This window comes from Schistocerca serialis, chromosome 1 (genome assembly GCF_023864345.2).
Source record: "Schistocerca serialis cubense isolate TAMUIC-IGC-003099 chromosome 1, iqSchSeri2.2, whole genome shotgun sequence".
NCBI classification, from domain to species: Eukaryota; Metazoa; Arthropoda; class Insecta; order Orthoptera; family Acrididae; genus Schistocerca; species Schistocerca serialis.
Window position 1 is genome coordinate 1007844738 of NC_064638.1, and position 21111 is coordinate 1007865848.

Below are 21111 nucleotides of genomic sequence, written 5' to 3' on the forward strand. Positions count from 1 at the left end.
TCAGTCCGATGACAGAATCATACCAGTGATAGCATCCATGTAAGGAAGACAACGGCATGTGTAGGTCTCAAGCACAATGCTTTCAACAATGATGAACAAGGTGACTGAAGCAACCGAAATACTACTTTGTATTTCACGAGAAATACTAGCAGTTCATGCACTGGTGCAGAGTTACACGTCAGAAAAGCTAGGTCAAATGGGTCAAATGGCTCTGAGCACTATGCGACTTAACTTCTGAGGTCGTCAGTCGCCTAGAACGTAGAACTAAATAAACCTAACTAACCTAAGGATATCACACACATCCATGCCCGAGGCAGGATTCGAACCTACAACAGTAGCGGTCGCTCGGTTCCAGACTGTAGCGCCTAGAACCGCACGGCCACTCCGGCCGAAGAGCTGGTAGCCAAGAATTTTATGTCCTGAGTGCATCGATGTATGATCTGAATGTCATGTACACGAAAAGACGATAATTTTGCAGGAGCCATCGCCGAAATTGGGAGTTTCGCGCCATCGATAGGAACCTGGCGAAGATTGCACCAACTGCTAACACAACAACCATCTCTACAAATCAACACCGACTTGTCACGCTGCTCAAATTACTAACAGTTTCTTCTTCTCTGTGGCAGCTTAGTCCCACGGTCGGAGAGTGACAAGTAACACACTTAGAAGCCATCCGAGATCGAAGGTTAGACTGAACATGCTCGCTTCGTAATTTCCGAGCATGCATCAGCCGTAGCGCAACGTAGCTGCCCGGAGCCACGCAGCGCTGAGAACCTCGTCCACTTTGATCTCAGACGTTGCTGAGGACACTGTTATCCTCCAAGCGGCCTCGCTGCTGCTTATCGACAACGTTGTCATCAAACCGAAGCGCACTGTGTCGCCGCGGACAACACGACGTCACGACGCCACCTACAGCACCCTGACAGCGTATTGCTCTCCTCGTGATGAAGTCCCCACTGTACACTCGCGGCCGCGAGCCCTTGTCAATGACGGCACCGCGGCCCTGTCTAGCTTATCACCTCTATATACTCATCACCGTACCCTGAACACCGAATAGGGGGGCGACGATACATTTCTACGCTTGTCACGCGGACTGGAAAAGGCCGTGTTACTTTTCCTTCTACGTGGAGACCATGCCACATAAATCGATTTTATATTTTCCTTTGAATATATGTTACTCTTACAAGTAACGAACTGGCGCTCTTCCGTACCAGGCTTTTTTTAAGTGTATTTACAAACTCGGTGACTCGATAACGGACTTGAAAATATCGCAGAAACAAATATCAAGTGGTACAGGACCAAATGCGCCCACTGTCATCAATGGCCTGTATGTGGTTTATTTACTAGTATGCTTTCGGAAGTCATGTGTTTTTTTTTTATATGAACCTACCGTCGCTCGAAGCTGAGTGGTACAGATCCAAACGTGTTTTTTGTGAGTAAGCTGTAAGTACGCTGTTTATGTTTTTTTGTTGGCAACGTTACGTAGCGCTCTGTATGAAGATCACTGGCTGTGCTGTGTGCAGTCTGTGGTTTGTTTGCATTGTTGTCTGCCATTCTAGTGTTGGGTAGCTGGATGTGAACAGCGCGTAGCGTTGCGCAGTTGGAGGTGAGCCGCCAGCAGTGGTGGATGTGGGGAGAGAGATGGCGGAGTTCTGAAATTTGTAAGACTGGATGTCATGAACTGCTATATATATATTATGACTATTAAGGTAAATACATTGTTTGTTCTCTATCAAAATCTTTGATTTGCTAACTATGCCTGTCAGTAGTTAGTGCCTTCAGTAGTTTGAGTCTTTTATTTAGCTGGCAGTAGTGTCGCTCGCTGTATTGCAGTCGTGCGAGTAACCAAGATTTTTGGTGAGGTAAGTGATTTGTGAAAAGTATAGGTTAATGTTAGTCAGGGCCATTCTTTTGTAGAGATTTTTGAAAGTCAGATTGCGTTGCGCTAAAAAATATTGTGTGTCAGTTTAAGCACAGTTTTGCATAATTGTTCAAAGGGGACGTTCAAAAGCAACAAGACTAATCTTGAGTTGTGGGCTCGTCTTCTCCTGCGTCCTATGAGATGATATTCTTCCATTCTGTATATATCTACTTAGAGATACCTAAATCCACTTACAGTGCATAGCGGAGGGTAATCTGAACCACTGCTAGTCGTCCCATTCACTGGCATACGGTGCTATGGAAAAGTCGTTTTCTGTTTTCCTGTGTATGAATTCTAATCTCCCTCACTTTGTTCTTACTGTCCTTGCACTAGATGGACGTTAGGGGCAGCAGAACCGTTCTGAAGGCTGCAGCAAACAAACGCTAGTTCTCTAAAATCACCAACGCAGTCCGGCGAAAACATTTTGTTTCTTCCAAGGATTGCTATCTACGTTCACACAGCATTTTCCTACTCTGTTAATGATGGAACCAGCCATATCACATATATCGGCACACATCCTAATTGTTTCGAAATTTTCGTTTCATCTCTGCCGGTTGCGATCCCAAACACTCGAGCGGCACTCTGTGACTGGCCAAAGAATAACTGCGTGGGCATTATTAGGATGCGATGTAAACTATGACATGGACAAGGATATGGAACCTAAGATTAGCAAGTATCAATCAATATGCCGAATGATGACCGAGGTCGCTAACGCACGCTTGTGCGGGGGCGCTCGACTCGGGGATAAGCTGGTCCCAATCCTGCTGATGGAAAAATTTTCACTGTCAGTGTTTCAACAACAAGGGGCTGAGAGGTGGTGGTGTAATGTTCCTGATTACTTGACTTTGTGCCAACGTCCTGATTCAAACACCAGACCTGTCCTCAGTCATGAAGTGAGGGCAGGTGAAACTGTTGTTAGTGATCAGTCCGTCGGATGGGGACGTTAACTTGGCGGAACCCTTGGAGTTATTCGTAAGGAGTCAGCTGCCTGCCGGTACCCAGTTTCACCCTCTCCTTTCTCTCAGTATCATCACCATACAACACACACATACATATATACAAAACATTGTCAGTAGTGTGTAATGGAGCATGTTGTAAAAAAACAAACAAAACTATGGGAAACGATTAGAAAAGCATTCTAGAACAGAATACAGAAGTAAGCAAAATTAAAATATTACAAAACAATTGCTACACCTTAATAGCTATATGGAAGTGAGTCATGGATCCACAAAGACAGCGATAAAAGCAAAATACAAGCAGGAGAAATGAGACTTCTTAGAAGAGAGACAGGTGTTGGCAGTGGAGACCGTACAAGGAATGAAGATTTTAGGAATATTATAACATAAATGATAAGATTATACAAAAGTCACCTCCAAAGAATAAGCGCACAGAGCCGGCCGAAGTGGCCGTGCGGTTAAAGGCGCTGCAGTCTGGAACCGCAGGACCGTTACGGTCGCAGGTTCGAATCCTGCCTCGGGCATGGATGTGTGTGATGTCCTTAGGTTAGTTAGGTTTAACTAGTTCTAAGTTCTAGGGGACTAATGCCCTCAGCAGCTGAGTCCCATAGTGCTCAGAGCAATTTGAACCATTTTTTAAGCGCACAGAAAATCTCAAGTTGGCTATGCTGTACCAGCCAAGAGGAAGAAGGGGCCTACAAAGATCCAGATGAGGTCGCAGTAGAATGTGAAGACCGAACAGTCACAAGTTTCTAAGCCTTGAAGTGCAGAAAAAAAAGAAGAAGCGTTATGGTTCAAATGGCTCTGAGCACTATGGGACTTAACATCTGAGGTCATCAGTCTCCTTGGACTTACAACTACTTAAACCTAACTAACCTAAGGACATCACACACATCCATGCCCGACGCAGGATTAGAACCTGTGACCTTAGCGGTCGCGCGGTTCCAGACCGAAGCGCCAGAACCCCTCGGCCACTCCGGCCGCCGAAGAAGCGTTATACACGCGCTCTGGCTTACAAGTGCACTACTCTTTCTCAGAGCCCTGTTCATAAGCAATGGTTAGCCACTCATATCTCCTATAACGAACTGTGCACGTGACATTTATACAGCATATAATAAAAAAGAAATAATGAAACTTTTGACACTAGTGACGTTAAGAGACGCTGATCATACTACTGAGTGATGAATTTTGTTTTAGAGATGTTGCTAAAATGGCCCGTTTGAATTAATGCACAACTGGCGTCTGCATGCTAATGATTGTGTAACACGATCAAAACAACCAGGCGTTTCACTAATAATGGCTGCAGCTTTAGCCAAAAAGGCAACCAGCTGTTCTGTAATGTCTGTCGGTGTCTCCCACAACGAAACCTTCATCTCCCTCCTACAAAACGAAATCCATAGGAATAAGGGTGAGTGAACGTGTTGGCACATATCTCCCAATCCAGCAATCGGGGAATCGTTCTCTAAAGGTTCTCTGAAGTCAACTGCAAAGTGCTGTGGCATCCCGTCACGCTGGAACCATAATCGTTCCCTAACTGCTAGCGGTACATTCTCCAACATTTCTGGTATTACTTCGCGGAGTAAGATATGATAATTTTCTCCACACTCAGCGTGTCAAGCAGAAGATACGGTCTGATAACATGGCTGTCAATTATACCAGCTCGCATCTTTAGGATAAATCTCTGTTGATGGTGGAACATTGGTGGTAGAACGTACCAGCTGCTTTTGGATCTTCCATCTCCCAGACACGTCTGTTGTGGCTGCTGAATAGTCATTCCCTTGTGTAGGCAGCCTCTTCAGCAAAAATAAATAAATAAAAATTAAAAAAAATAAAAATGCCATACGATCATTTCATTCTCAGAGAAAATATTTTTGGGTTTTATGTAAACAATAAATGTTTTATTGTTTGTGTTTGTTGTGATAATTTATCCTTTTAGTTTTATGGTCAATAAAATTTTCCAGGTATTATTTACGTGTAAGGTCTGTTTCTTCGTAAATGATGTCATGTGGTTATTTTGGGAGGAAACGGAAATTTACACTTACACATTTAAATACCCAGAAGAGAAAAATCTTGATATTATAAAAGAAAAAGAATAAACTATCACGACAAAAAAAAACAATAGGCCATTTATTATGTACGTAAAATTATAAAGTACTGTTTCTGGAAATTAAACGTAGTCACAGGTTTTCCGCGAAGTTTGATTTCCGTTGTAAACATATAGCATCGCTGGACTCAGAGCTGTCAAAAATAGTTTTAACGTGGTTACACAAATAAAAATAACGTGATCGTAAGATAACAGACAGACAGCTGATACTTACACTCAAAGATGTAAAATGGACCGCATCAAATCAGCCAAGACGTGAGCACAATGTACCATACTTAGTGATAAAAACTAATGTAAATGTAAGAAATAATATTATACCTGTAACACCATGAGCGGAGGTACACTTGATAGCCTCAAAAACGCCGAAGTTGTCTTGTCGAGTAACTTTGTGATCATTACGACTAAATAAATCAATAGTGCAACACTAGCCTGTACCAAAAATTAAACATTTAATTATTTAACAAAAGACGTGAACACTGCTAACAGCAGGGCAAACTTACCCTTCCTAGGTGTAGGATGTAACTCTGCTGTTTATAAAATTCCAGTCTCAACATGTAGCACACGAAACAGACATAACAACTGCAAACGTTGGCCGAAGGGAAATACAGCATTAGATCCTTCACGGACTCCTAGCGAGGAAACGGCGCACCTGCCTGGTTTGCGTCACATAATAATAGTGTTATCTTTGTCTCCTTGATAACTGCACAAAATTGTGTACGTGGTTTTGCTGCACTCTGTAGCTGCAACTACTCACTTCAATGGCGATTTTAACCATTATGTTGACAACATCGAAGACGTCATACACATAAAAATGACTCTTTTGTGCGAAATTTTGAATGATATGTCTATGTGTTTTTGAGAAAAACACCGAGCTCGCTACGGTATATTGTTGTGATACGTGAGTTTTGTATTCGAGGTAAGGGGATAGGGGATGCTGAAGAGGGTTTTCAGAAATAAACAAGACGCAGCCACGGTTCATGCAGGTTGCTGAGATACGCATATCCTATGCGATGTTCTTCGGGATACTTCTCTCAGGTTACAGACTCCGAGTGGCCTCTCTTGCCTTGGGACCTTCCATGTGCAGCTGTTTCTGATGGGGACCTCAACGACAGCATGTGCAAACATTACCCTTACCTAAAAGGTTAATTCACAAATAAGTAAATTCAGTTCACAAATAAGTAACTAACTTTAGCACGATAAAATATAGAGCTGCGAAATTCTGGACTGTAACTCAGCAAAGTGCTAATAGCAATGATTATTCGAAGTGCAGTGTTACAACAGAATTGATGTGATGTCTCCCAGTACGTTTTTTAAAAGCATTTCATTAATTTTTGTAATATGACAAAATAATTTCATTGTATGAGCTATTCGTAGATCAAATGACGGCGAGCTTCACGATCAACATTTCTGAGCGAGACGTACTGGCCACCTGTTGTGTTATCGGCAAATGGGAGGCAGAACCATTGAGGATTGCTACGGTTACATTATTCCACTAGGTATTCTAGGAAATAGTTGGATCATAAACAAATAAATGTGTGTAGTGCCTCACATAATGTTTCCTTTAACATCCAAAATTGCCACTGAGGAAAGAAACTGGTGACTGCATTAAATTAAATTTTTTAATGCAAAAAAATTACACTCCTTTGTTATTTGTTTGATCACTTATTTCTGTGAGCTAGCTGCAACAACCTTGCGATAATTAATCCCTGCATCTGTCGTGATGCTCTCTTTTTCTTCAGGTTTATTAGCTGCTAAGAGGCAAGTATGTTTTTGTACTCATTCACACTTCTAGTGGACTCTTGAACTAATTGTTCAAAATAATTGAACTTTATTAAGTATGGTCTTGCTTCATTACCACCGCTGGATATGAAGTAACGGAGGAGTACTCGCCATGATAATCAGAATGTTTCGGACCGTGAGTAATCATTAAATAGAACTGTAATCTTGTGTCGTAAGACACTGTCGTCTTTTCAGATATCTTTCCACTGCTGGGGACTATTAGAAAATGCCAACATTACAACTACTTAGGAACAGTTTCACCTGTGGAGAGTCGGTTAATAGTTACATGGGTCATGTGGTTACCTTACGTACAAACATTTACCTCATGTGTGGCGCCCAAAAACACGCTCAAAGGTAATTACAGCACATTATAGACTGTAACTATGGATCTGTTCGGTGGTAGTCTCATAACTGTTCTTTAACGAGTATATTTTAAGCTGTAGTTTCGTTTTCATATCCATATGGCTAGTATTTTTGATGCTGACCGCAGTTCATTATACGTAAGTTGCTCGTTATTAAAAATGGTTCGAGTCAGTCAAATACAGATCAGTTTTCATAACTGCTTAGAACTTGGGCATGTCAGCAGATTTTTACCCCGTCGTATTTTGGGCTCATCACTGCGTCGTCTTCCACTGCCAGAGTCTGTTAACATGAAACTTTCGAGGTATGGGTGCGTGTCAAATTTTACATAAACTATCACTGATGAAACTGGGCTCTGTCAACCTAAGGAAGGCCTCTGCAACAGTGGCCGAAGCGTTGTATTCATCAGCGACTATACCCAGAAAACTATCATGTTTGTTTGGACATAATTCCTAAAAGCATAGTGGTAACAACGTCTTATATATAAACGTATTGTGCACCATGGCAGATGGCTCTGAAAATAGTATGCAGGCCTCAGCCTGTGTCATTCGATGCACTTTTACCAATATTGTTGTATCTGTCCATACTGATAATGTCGAACCCTAAACCTTAAATGCTCCGTGTTATAATGATTTAAAATTAACTTCGTGCTCGATGAAGCTAGTAAATATTAAATTGGAGCATGTGATCGACTTCGATAAAATTACATCCGTTATATGATTTTTAAGTTTCTACGTTGACTACTACGTGACGACTTACCTTTTGACTTTCGCAAAAAGGATACGTCTTATCATGATAAAATCCGTGTTATAGTAAAATCGGTTAACTATCGCAAATACACCAAACGCGATCAAGAAAATGGCGAATAAGAAAAAGTAAAATCACGTTACTCGCCCTTTGTGGTAGATACACGGTTTCCTTGAGAGAGAGTAACTGCGACGGCATAAAACTCTCAGAAGTACTACAGTGAGAATTTAGGGGAATATTGTGAGACACGCATCACTGCTAAGTTATGATGACAAACAGTGAAGGCTTGAAAATGAATGTATTTTGAAAGTGTGATTTGTATGTCGTCAGTTTTTCTATTGATTTAATGCACACCATTTCTGTCAGGTATCGTTTTAAGTTTCTGCCTCTACCTAACTACTACACCCAACAGTCATTTAAAATGTTTGGAATATTTTGGCCTTTGTCTGATTCTATACTTCGTCCTAGTACTACTCCTTACAGCACCTAGTAAACTTATCTCAATGCATTAGCATACGTCCTACTAAATTTTCCTTTCTTTTCAATTCCGTATAAACCGAATTCCTAGTTATTGTTTTGAGCTTGTCTTTCTTTAGTACCTTACGTGGCCACCTAAGCGCTAAATTCTTCTGTAGCACTATATTTCAAAAGCTTCCAGTTTATTATTCTCTCCATTTCCCAAGGCCTTCATTTCAACCGGCCGGGGCGACCGAGTGGTTCTAGGCGCCTCGGTCTGGAACCGCGCGACCGCTACGGTCGCAGGTTCGAATCCTGCCTCGGGAATGGATGTGTGTGATGTCCTTAGGTTAGTTAGGTTTAAGTAGTTCTAAGTTCTAGGGGACTGATGACCTCAGATGTTAAGTCCCATAGTGCTCAGAGCTATTTGACATTTTTTCTTCATTTCATGTCAATACAACTCTAAGATCCGGACTTGCTATATCGGGAACCTTTTCCTGAAAAGAAATGTTGGAGGCAAGTATAGAGTTTTATTCAATGATGTTTCTTCGGCTGAGTCAGTCTGTTTTTGATCTTATACTTTATTTGGCTACCGAATGTATTACTACCTCTTAGAACGGCGGAGTCTTTCATTTATTCTAGCACTGTGACTTTTCCTTATTTGGTGATAAGCAAGTGAATCTTATCCTCCCACAGCTGTGTATCACATTCCTCTTTGTTTGTCGTCATGCTACGTTATGTGAAAAATAGGCTATTCATTAAAGATATTCCAGCTTCTGATGTCAGCTAAAATTATATTTTACACACATCTGATAAATTTCAGCATTTCCGAATGCGTACCAGCGACGGCTGTAAACTTGTATGAGAACAAATCATTCATTGTGTTGTCAAACGCTGACTACATAAAGGGTGGCCTATTTCTCCACTACCTTCTCCTTTCTCTTCTATGGTACTCTGGAACATTTCTTAATCGTACAGAGTTTGCAGAACAGAATCCAAATATACACGTACTCAAATCTTTTTCCTACGATCTTTTGCTTCTCAATCTTTAAAATGTTTCTCATATATTAAGGCTAGCATGTTTGCATTTCCATTTAATTTCTTTCTTAAGAAACCTTCCTCCTAACTTTGCATCTCAGTTTCCTACATGATATTCTCTCACTGACAGGGTTGGAGTGTTCACCAATTTACTCACTGATTTAATATATCTCCTTTTGCTGCACCTGTAGTATTTTTTCCTGCCTTAATTCAGCCGTTCTTTAACTGATTATCTACTGAGTGTATTTCAGTACTAATTTGTACCATCCACAATCGGTTTGGAAAGTTTCCATTGTGTGTCATTCTGTGTTACATAGCAGATATTCAAAACTTTATGTCGTCTTGAATTTTAATAGATTTCTCGTGCTAATAACTTATGTTCCGCCCTTGGTCGGCACATGCATATGCTTTGAAGCTCACAATTTCATTCTCAAACATTTAGCAATTATGTACACTCAGATGATGTATGTCGTGCTTTATAATCATTCTGAGGTAGGTCGTCTTATCCTGAGATTTTACAACAACGTGATCGCCTTATGAAACTTACTACGGAATTCCCAAATCATCTGTCTCCCTACAATAATTTTACCCAGTCCACATTCTGAAATAACGTTTGCATTCTTTTTCGTATTACGTGACCATAAAGTGAACACAAAATTATAATACTAAAAAATTTCGAAGAAAAGTTTTACTATCTGGACACCTTGCATTCTTAATAATTACGGCCCTCATACATGTTCAGCTCAGCAGCTCACGAGAAAATTCTGTATCAAATTTAATACTACACACAAAGGTCAACCAAACCCAAATAACTCTGTGTCACACAAGATTAAGTACCCATTACCAATCAGAAGTAACAGGTTAGAAATACACCTACTTTGATGAACTGTCACTGGCAACATTCTAATGCGGTAATTTTAAATTTAAATCCTACATCCGCTAAATCAGCTTATCCAGTGTTGCCCATAGTCTAAATCGCAGCGTGCGTTTGAATTTTTGACGTGTAGAGACCTCAACGTAAGAGGATTAATACTGGTTACTAGCAGAGACCATAATCGCTTGTCCACATTCGATAAAATTCCCAGCTTCCACAGTCCTCATTAAGAGCTTTGCCTGCGTTTCCACCGAGCATGATGGACAATTTGAGTCTACTCCTACATAAATAAATCTATGTGCGAGATAATTAGTGTCGTTGGTGGGTGCTTCATGACCATTCTGATTTCAGTTTTGTGTGCACCTGAATGCGTGTGAATTCTATGAAAATTTCGTTAGATCTCCACTTCTGGGTTTTAATGCGCTGTCTGTAGATCAGGAACCGTTAAACTTTAATATATCTTTGTAATTTCGTATTGGAGTACAAAAAAATGGTTCAAATGGCTCTGAGCACTATGGGACTTAACATCTATGATCATCAGTCCCCTAGAACTTAGAACTACTTAAACCTAACTAACCTAAGGACATCACACAACACCCAGCCATCACGAGGCAGAGAAAATCCCTGACCCCGCCGGGAATCGAAGCGGGGAACCCGGGCATGGGAAGCGAGAACGCTACCGCACGACCACGAGATGCGGGCTACTGGAGTACACTCGGTGTGTAACCAGAAGTCGCAACGTAACAGAAAAGAAAAGCTCTAAAAGTATTACGAAGTAGACACTTTTATAGGAGGACGACACTGTTGATCCATTGAATGAGTAAGTAATTCAAAGAGCATAACAAACTTTCGAATATTTTACTGCACGATGTCCGGCCCCGATAGCTGAATGGTCAGCGTGACAGATTGTCAATCCTCTGGGCCCGGGTTCGATTCCCGGCTGGGTCGGGAAATTTTCTCCGCCCAGGAAGTGGATGATGTGCTGTCCTCATCATCATCCTCATAGACTGCAGGTCGCCGAAGTGGCTTCAAGTTGAAAGACCGGCACCCGACTAACGATCTGCCCGACGGGGGGCCCTAGCCATACGAATAATTAAAAAATAAACTGCACGTTAAGTACAAATCTATTCTGAAATGTATTTATTTGTGTTAAGTGAGAGTTGTTCTGTGGTCATACATAAGCCCGTTATTAATGAAGCCCTCATGGGAAGAGTAACTTGCCGTGGCACAGTGGATGGTAAATCTGAAATACTGATCTGCTTCAACACCACCTTGGATTACAGACCGAGGTCTGCTGCAGCGTCGAAATATTTGAAATTTAGGAATGTTGACGATCAGTGTGGAGAATTCCCAAGAGATGGCTGTTGCTTTCACCTAATCTTTTCACCACACGCTGACCTCTTATTCAGCAAACCCAGCCACCTTCTACTATCTGTGGTGTGCTATACGTGATGGTGACCTCAGACACACGACAGTCCATCTTCAAATTCTATGTTTAGAATATGCTGCCTGACAGTAAGTCCTCTAACATTATGAATTTATTCAAGACAGTTGTGTAGTTGTAGTGATCAATTGTATGGCGGTAGAGATTTCCTTTATTGTGATCTCCAAGCAGAAAAGTTGTACATACTCAGCCAGAACACGTCTGTGTCCACCACAGAAGCTGTAGTTATCACTGAAGCCCTACAATTGGTCAAGCCAGTGAGGCTGAACAAGTTATTGATCATGTCTGACTCGTTAAGTGTTCCATCAGTCCCCTACACCTGACCAATATTCATTTTGTGAATATAGTGCGGAGGGCTGTTTAGCTGTTCAAGTATGGAAATTTGATGAATCTCTTCATTCATTTCACAGCAGCAAGGCCTCCAACTGCTATAGGAAATGGATCTACACAAAACAAGAAACGCAAGAGAAGTACTTACTTCGATTTTAATGTATCCCGCCACATTCCTGAACTTGAGGCGACGGTATGGGAGCATGGGAGAAAGAGTGGACAGAGGGACACTGAAAGAGGGGCTACCAGTGGTACAATGAGAATTCTGGCAATCGAACCCATTTCCACACCTTCTTACGCAAGATCATGGTCTCATGGGAATTTCGCCAGTGATGTTGAATAAGGTAACGTAAGAGATTTTACAAATAGTTCGTGATACTCGACATCATATGGCGATACAGGTTAATAATTATGCTCTTGTCGTACGACCAAAGTAAGAAAAAGCAGTATCTTTGTACAAGAAACCGATCAAAGTACATTGAAGAGCCAAAGAATCTGATACACCTGCCTAACACCGTGTAGGGCCCCACAACTACGCAGAGGTGCCGCAACACGACTTGTTATGGACACTGCTAATGTCTGAAGTAGTCCTGGAGGGAACTGACACCATAAATCCTGCAGGGCTTTCCATAAATCCTTAAGAGTACGGAGGGTGGAGATCTCTTCGGAACAGCAAGCTGTAAGGCATCCCAAATATACTCAATAATGTTCCGGTCTGAGGAGTTTGGTGGCCAGCGAAAGTGTCTAAACTCAGATGTATTCCTGGAGCCACACAGTAGCAATTCTGGACGTGTGGGGTGTCGCGTTGTCCTTCTCGAAATTGTCCAAGTCCGTTGGAATACACAATGGGCATGAATGGATGCAGGTGATCAGGCAGGATACTTACGTACGTGCCAACTGTCAGAGTCGTATTTAGACGTATCAGGAGTCCCATATCACTTCAACTGCACACGCCCCACACCATTATAGAGCCTCCACCAGTTTGAACAGTCCCCTGTTGACATACAGTGTCCATGGATTCATGAGGTTGTCTCCATACTCGTACATGTAAACCCGCCCGATACAATTTGAAACGAGACTCGTCCGACCAGGCAACATATTTCCAGTCACCAACAGTCCAATGTCGGTGTTGACTGGCCCAGGCGAGGCGTAAAGCTTTGTGTCGTGCAGTCATCAAAGGTGCACGAGTATGCTTTTGGCTCCCAAAGCAAATATCGATGAAGTTACGTTGAATGGTTCGGGCGCTGACACTTTTTGATGTCCCAGCACTGAAATCTGCAGAAATTTGTGGAAGGATTGCACTTCTGTCATTCCGAACGATTCTCTTCCGTCGTCGTTGGCCCCGTTCTTGCAGGATTTCTCCGGCCGCAGCGATGTCGGAGATTTGATGTTTTATCAGATTCCTGATATTCACGGTACACTCATGAAATAGTCGTATTGGAAAATATCCACGTCATCGCTGCATTGGAGATCCTGTGTCCCATCGCTCGTCCGGCGACTATAACGTTACGTTCAAACTCACTAAAATCTTGATTACCTGCCATTGTAGCAGCAGCAATAGATCTGACAACTGTGCCAGACACTTGCTGTCTTATATATGCGTCACTGACCACAGAGTCGTATTCTGCCTGTTAACACATCCCTGTATTTGAATACGCATGCCTACACCAGTTTCTTTGGCGCTTCAGTGTGAAATACACATTTCCTACAAAATTCACGACTATTCTTGAATCAGAAAATACCAGAACTTACCAAACAATCCAGTACGTTTTAATACATTATAACCTACTCATATCTGTTACTATATGTCTGAAGTATGCTAACATTCATGAATCGTATTGCTAGTGCAGTATATGCTGGCTGCATGATATGTACACCAAAGTAAATAAACTTCGGTGTTGCTGCTGAGACGCAAAGACTGGAAGTGAAGGTCGTCCGATTGCGAAACACTGTGTGTTTATCTTGGGACCATAGCAATATCGCAACCGGAAGACGACGAACAACTAGCGTGTTAACGGGCTCCGTACACATGAAAGCGGATGCGTCTGATCGACGGCGTCGTTGCGACGCCGTCCAGGAAGTACTAAAGTAGTGACGGAGCGGTGCAAGAGCAGTGTCACGGTACAAATGGTTAGTAGAAGCAACACTGTATAAGAACAGTACAGAGCAGGAACACTTCATAGTTCAATTCAGTTATGATTAGGTGTTACCATATTTTAATAAGCTTTCAAGTGAATAATAAGTCTATAATTTCTGCAAATCACAATTCAGGTAAACCACAAGTTCCATTGCAAAAATAGATACTGTCATTTCACGATACCAAACATAAGGAGTACGTTTACTTGTTACGTTTAATTATCAAATTAATTCTAACCTGTTCATCGCCGGAGATGAAGAATGCAGTCTTGCAGCTCTCGTGTCATCTCGTCCTGGAAGAATATTACAATAATGTTACTATTCCTAGCAATAATATCAAAAAGAAATATTTTAATTAAATGTAATACGGAACTATAGAAAACTGTCCGAACCCAAGACAATCAATCACGTCAAATTAGTGAATATTCTTCTTCTTTACCAATTAATGTGCCAAATTAAAAATAAGGTGGTGATTTATCCAACCAAAAGCAACACAAATGTCATTGTGGAGCGGAGTAACACCTAACTGGCTCACACAATACACACTTGAGAAATTAGAAACATAGTTAGTTTTCATTAGCTTTCGACATATAAAGTGGTCTTACGAGAGAAATCAAAAGGTATCCATTATACATGTTCATCGTGAATAATACAGTACTTAAATTGCGCGGTTGTGAGACAACTATCTAAGTTTATTAATGAAGAGTTATTTTGTGGTCATATACAAGCCCGTTATTAATTAACCCTCATCGGACCTCTCCCAGAGAAAGAACTTCGAAATATGTTTGATTATCAGGAAAGTAAACACAAAAAGGCAAAGAACTGAACAGTCAAAAATGGAAATTCTGTAAGTTCGATATGTGCGGTGCCGACCGATCGTCTCGATATACTGAGTCTGAGTGGCAACCTTGTATCAGAGGGAAAGCTTACTCTATAGTCCGAAGTAACAGATTTGATTTGTAAATGCATTTAAAGCACCGAAGAGATAAGAAGAAGGGGAGCCTAGAAAACTGATGGTAGTGACTGTTAAGGCGAACAAATCAGTTCAACATTTTTTTGTAACCTAAATTCTCCTACAAACTTCAGTGAGGAGCTGTTTCCTAGGTTGAAGTTTTACAGATGTCTCAAGCTCCGTTTTATTTTGCAAATTGTTTCCTTTCATTCGGTCAATTGTGATGTTTTCTAGATCTAAATATACTACAATATTCGGATTAAATATCATTTAATTGTAAAGTGGCAGTTTAATTTTGCCTAAAATCTAGGGCCAAGAATGTTTGTGATTAATAATTAAATGAAAGAGTACTTCCTAGGTAGTTTAACTTTTACGTCCAATAAGCAGAAATCCTCACAATGTGGGTGAAACGTGTATAATTGCTGCATTGTCATAGTATGTGCAGGGAAAGAGAAGCGTGTAACGTTAGCCTTCCACCCGATCCCATGTCACGGTTTCATGTGGCACTGAAGTTAAATAAAGTGATAGTAAGTGTGTGTGTGTAGTATGTGTGTGTGTGTGTGTGTGTGTGTGTGTGTGTGTGTGTCGGAAGGACGCTAGAACCTAATATTCCCTGCATGCAAATGCTAAATTAATTTGTCACGTACTGGTAATGGTGAGTATTGTTTATTTGTTAATAGCGCAAGCAGTGTTTCATATGTATCTGTCAATGTAAAAGTAGTTCTGGGTATAATTTTGGACCAGGTTTTATTTTGCATTTGTAGCCTAGAAAAATGGTTCAAATGGCTCTGAGCACTATGGGACTCTGAGGTCATCAGTCCCCTAGAACTTAGAACTACTTAAACCTAAATAACCTAAGGACATCACGCACATCCATGCCCGAGGCAGGATTTGAACCTGCTACCGTAGCGGTCTCGCGGTTTCAGACTGTAGGGGCTAGAACCGCTCGGCCACCCCAGCCGCCTGTGGCCTAGAAAAGAATCAAAGTCAACATTCGAGTTTGGTCCACATACAAATCGTGAACACGCAACCGTAACGCACCTGGAGTCATATGATACCTTGCAGGCCCTACTGTGTGGAATAAATCCTACATGTTAAGATTCGTGGGAGAATCACGAGGAAGTAAATGGCATCTTGCAGAAGCTTTCTCTTGATAACCGTATTTAGTTAACATTACTGGTTATATTCAGAAACCCAAACTAAAAATATCAAGGAAGCCAGCAAAATTAGCACATCCTCACTTCAATAGAGAGTGTGGAATTGTTGTATACCAAGTTAATCAGCTCCGTTTTATGACCGCCTTCCGTGACACGATACGACCTGACTGGAATTCTTCTAGTGGTTCTCTTATCCAAGAGACAGAGGAATGGATCCGCTGTGTATTGTTTGTAAAGTTGACCAATAATTTATTTCACTCAATTGACTCTTATGAATTGCAGGACTAAATTCAGAACAAATGTTTTCTTTGTTTACTACGTTACGACTTCTTACTTTCGTCCCCCACCGATGTCTTAAATGCAGACCTGAAGAAAGAATGAGAAAGTAATTATTTTTGCCTTGTAAATAGTCGTTACTTCAGAACTACTGTAGTTAATATCAGAAAGTTATTTTTACGAAGTTCATGTGGCACGAACTGAAATTAGCACAGTTATTCTCAAAACTCATTGTTGGATACAACTAATCATTTAGCTTACAGTGGTTGTATGATTATAATCTATTGTGAAATCTGGGCCAGTTTCAGATCGTAATTCACTTCCTTCAGGCAAAAGGGTTTAACTCCAAAAATGTGACAGTACTACAGAGAATAGCGGCAGGCGTATTCCAGTAAAAGAGTCTATGCGTATTTAGAATGCTTAAAGCTCGATAATTTCTTTTCTAGTGGTTGATACGCTCAAATATATATCCTTCAAACAGTAGAATACAAGGATCTCCTGTTACATTGTTTGAAAGTGAGTTTACAAACATCTGGGCAACGAAAATCGAATTATTTTTACATGAAGAGTGCCTTTTTTCACGTATAATATCTAATATTCTATTTCACCATGAAATTGTCATTCTTGCAACAGCAAACCAATTTTCAGTATACTAATTAATTCACAGAAAGGAGGTTAAGGTTTTTGAATGCGAGACACTTCATTTTGCGTTCATTTAGCGAACAAACAAAACTGTTTCCTTCGACATCGCAGTCTTCATGGACCCAGCGATAATATTTCGCTAGAAGAAACGCCCTATCAAGAATAGGAACGGTGTGATAATCGTAACTGGTCCAGAATGAGATATTCACTCTGCAGCGGAGTGTGCGCTGTTACAAAACTTTCCTGGCTGATTAAAGCTGTGTGCCGGACCTACACTCGAACTCAGGACCTTTGCCTTTCGAGGACAAGTGCTCTACCAACCGAGCTACCCAAGCACGACCCACGACCCGTCCTCACAGCTTTACTTCCGCCAGTACCTGGTCTCCTACTTTCCAAACTTCACAGAAAGTTTCAGAACAGCGCACACTCCGCTGCAGAGTGAAAATCTCATTCTGGAAACATCCCCCAGGCTGTGGGCCATGTCTCTGCAATTTCCATTCTTTCAGGAGTGCTAGTTCTGCTTGGTTCGCAGCAGAGCTTCTGTGAAGTTTGGAAAGTAGGAGACGAGGTACTGGCGGATGTAAAGCTGTGAGGGTGGGGTGTGAGTCGTGCTTGGGTAGCTCAGTTGGAAGAGCACTTGCCCGCGAAAGGTAAAGGTCTCGAGTTCGAGTCTCGGCCGGGCACACAGTTTTAATCTGTCAGGATAGTTTCAATCGTAACTGGTGTCTTAATCGTCACTTTCAAGTTGTACATCAGAAGCAGACTCACTTATAGTTTCCTCCGCTTTACGGGTCCGTATTCGTGGTCTAGTGGCTAGCGTCGCTGCCTGCGGATCACGGCGTCTCGGGTTTGATTCCTGGCCGGGTTGCAAATTTTCTCTGCCCGGGAACGGGCTGTTTGTGTTGTCCTCGTCACTTCATCATCATCATTCGTGATAATGGCTAGACTGAACTGTGTAAAAATTGGGACTTTATACGGGCGCTGATGAGCCTGCAGTTGGGCACCCCAACAACATTATCCGATTTACGTTGCGAAGGTTTACCGTGATGGCGCTGTAGTCACATATTTCAATGAGATGTTTAATCATTTGGTTTTCTCACTTTTGGCTATGTTTAAGGCAAGCACAAGGCTGACTAGCTCTGGAGAAAGGTTTCAGTTTATACGATATTGCAGTGCTTGTATTGTTAGAAAGTACGGTGCAATGTTTCTTAACGGACACTGCGGCGGCTGCAGCCGTCATGAAATACGCGAAATGTATTCACAGTTGCGAATACGGATAACGTCGGTTGCATAATGAAATAATGACAATGAAAATTGGTTCCGGACCAGGAATCGAATCCATATTTCTCACTTGTATGCATCCTTGTCCGAAAGGACATTGCATCGTTCTTCTTCAAAAATACAGGCGCTACAATATCGTATTCATTCGTTGATACCAGGCAGTGACTCTCAATTAAAATGTCCTTTCCTGTATGGGAAATTCACTACTGGGCATTAAAATTGCTACAACACGAAGATGAAGTGTTACAGACGTGAACTTTAACCGACAGGAACAAGATGCTGTGATATACAAATGACAAGCTTTTCAGAGCATTCACACAAGGTTGGCGCCGATGTCCACACCTACAACGTGCTGACATGAGGAACGTTTCCAACCGATTTCTCATACACAAACAGCAGTTGACCGGCGTTGCCTGGTGAAACGTTGATGTGATGCTTCGTGTAAGGAGGAGAAATGCGTACCATCACGTTTCCGACTTTGGTTAAAGGTCGGATTGTAGCCTATCGCGATTGTGGTTTATCGAATCGCGACATTGCTGCTCGCGTTAGTCGAGATCCAATGACTGTTAGCAGCATATGGAAACGGTGGACTGAGGAAGGTAATATGGAACGCCGTGCTGGATCTCAACGGCCTCGTATCACTGGCAGTCACGATGACAGGCATCTCATCCGCATGGCTGTATCGGATCGTGTAGCCACGTCTCGATCCCTGAGTCAACAGATGGGGACGTTTGCAAGACAACAACCATGTGCACGAACAGTTCGACGACGTTTTCAGTAGCATGGACTATCAGCTCAGAGACCATGGCTGCGGTTACCATTGACGCTGCATCACAGACAGGAGCACCTACGATGGTGTACTCAATGACGAACCTGGGTGCACGAATGGCAAAACGTCATTTTTTCGGATGAATCCAGGTTCTGTTTACAGCATCATGATGGTCGCATCCGTGTTTGCCTACATCGTGGTGAACGCACGTTGGAAGCGAGTATTCTTCATCGCCATACCGGCGTATCACCCTGGCGCGGCGTGATGGTATGGGGTGCCACTGGTCACACATCTCGGTCACCTCTTGTTCGCATTGACGGCACTTTGAACAGTGGACGTTACATTTCAGATCTGTTACGACCCGTGGGTCTACCCTTCATTCAATCCCTGCGAAACTCTACACTTCAGCAGGATAAAGCACGACCGCATGTTGCAGGCCCTGTACGGTACTTTCTGGATACAGAAAATGTTCGACTGCTGCCCTGGCCAGCACATTCCCCAGATATCCCACCAACTGAAAACGTCTGGTCAACGGTGGCCGAGCAACTGGCTCGTCACAATACGCCAGTCACTGCTCTTGATGAACTGTGGTATCGTGTTGAAGCTGCATGGGCTACCGTACCTGTACACGCCATCAAAGCTCTGTTTGACTCGATGCCCAGGCGTGTCAAGGCCGTTATTACGGCCAGAGGTGGTTGTTGTGTGTACTGATTTCTCAGGATCTATGCACCGAAATTGCGTGACAATGTAATCAGATGTCAGTTGTAGTATAATATATTTGTCCAGTGAATACCCGTTTATCATCTGCATTTCTTCTTGGTGTAGCAATTTTAATGGCCAGTAGTGTACGTAGTGTGTGTACGAGTGCAAATTGTGACGCATGAAGGACAACATATCGAAGTCTAGATCTGGCCCTCAGTCGTGCTCGGACAATCAAAACGATTAAGGCGACCTCTCGCGTAAAGCGGGAAACCCGTATTCGAGTTCCGTCCGCTACAAATTTTCATTATTCTCATTCCATTATACTGCTGACAGTTGCCTGCAATTGCAGCTGCAAATAAATTTCATGTATGTTTCAGTTTTTCTTTGTGGGAAGTGAATGGGCCAAGTGGTTGCCTAGTGGTTCTGGCTTGGCCACAGAAGGTTCGTCAGAAAGGCTCGGTGAAAAGAAGTACATATCGTAGGCATTGATTTTGGCAAAAGCTTTTGCCGTCAGCCCCTGGCCGTGTGTTTCGGCTTTGAAAGCATTTTTCTCCTTTCAAAGGAGCAGCCGGCAAGGCCCGAGAGCTTGACGAATTTACCTCCGTGTACGCAAATCGCAGAAGAGGCCGACGTGACACTTCTAGGTCGCCGTGGAAAAATTCGTTACCTTCGTTCGAAATTATTGTTACCCAAGTATACGAATCTTGTCCGACTTCGTGCCTTAGCGGAAAGTGCTCTACCAATGAGTGGAACTTGGTGAGGAGGCGATACTAACCTCTTGCACGTTCAAATGCGTTCAGTGAGCAAGAACGGCAAATTTGTGCAAGGTTCCTCTGTATTCTGGGAAAGATAGTGAAATTCTGTTCGCTACGGCAATGGCTGGAGGTCCTTCCCTACACTTTGAATTTTTCGAAAAGTAAAGAGTTAGGTTGAGAGGGTGTGTTCTACGAGACTTACCGTGGGGAAGCTATCTGCATGTCTCCTGACATGGGAGACGATGGTGGCAGCCTTTCTCTGCCATTTTCGTTCGGTGCTGACTTGCGCGTTGTGGCACATCTTCGCTTAGTTCTAAGTAAGTTTCGTATTTCGCATTTAGCTCTCTCCGTTATCTGAGCAGCTTAGAATTTGCGGAATTTGCTGCGCAACTTGGGTTGTCTGATTAATTCTGTTAATTCATGAGTCTTGCC

The 21111-nt window shown here is 42.3% G+C and overlaps 1 long non-coding RNA gene across 1 annotated transcript in view; it reads right to left on the bottom strand.

The window, feature by feature from the left end:
- Positions 1–21111, bottom strand: part of LOC126413338 (uncharacterized) — a 1775741-nt gene that overhangs the window by 1177361 nt on the left and 577269 nt on the right. Inside the window, exon 3 of the long non-coding RNA XR_007575369.1 lies at positions 14384–14438. This is a non-coding gene — a long non-coding RNA (uncharacterized LOC126413338). The remainder of the gene's footprint in view (positions 1–14383; positions 14439–21111) is intronic.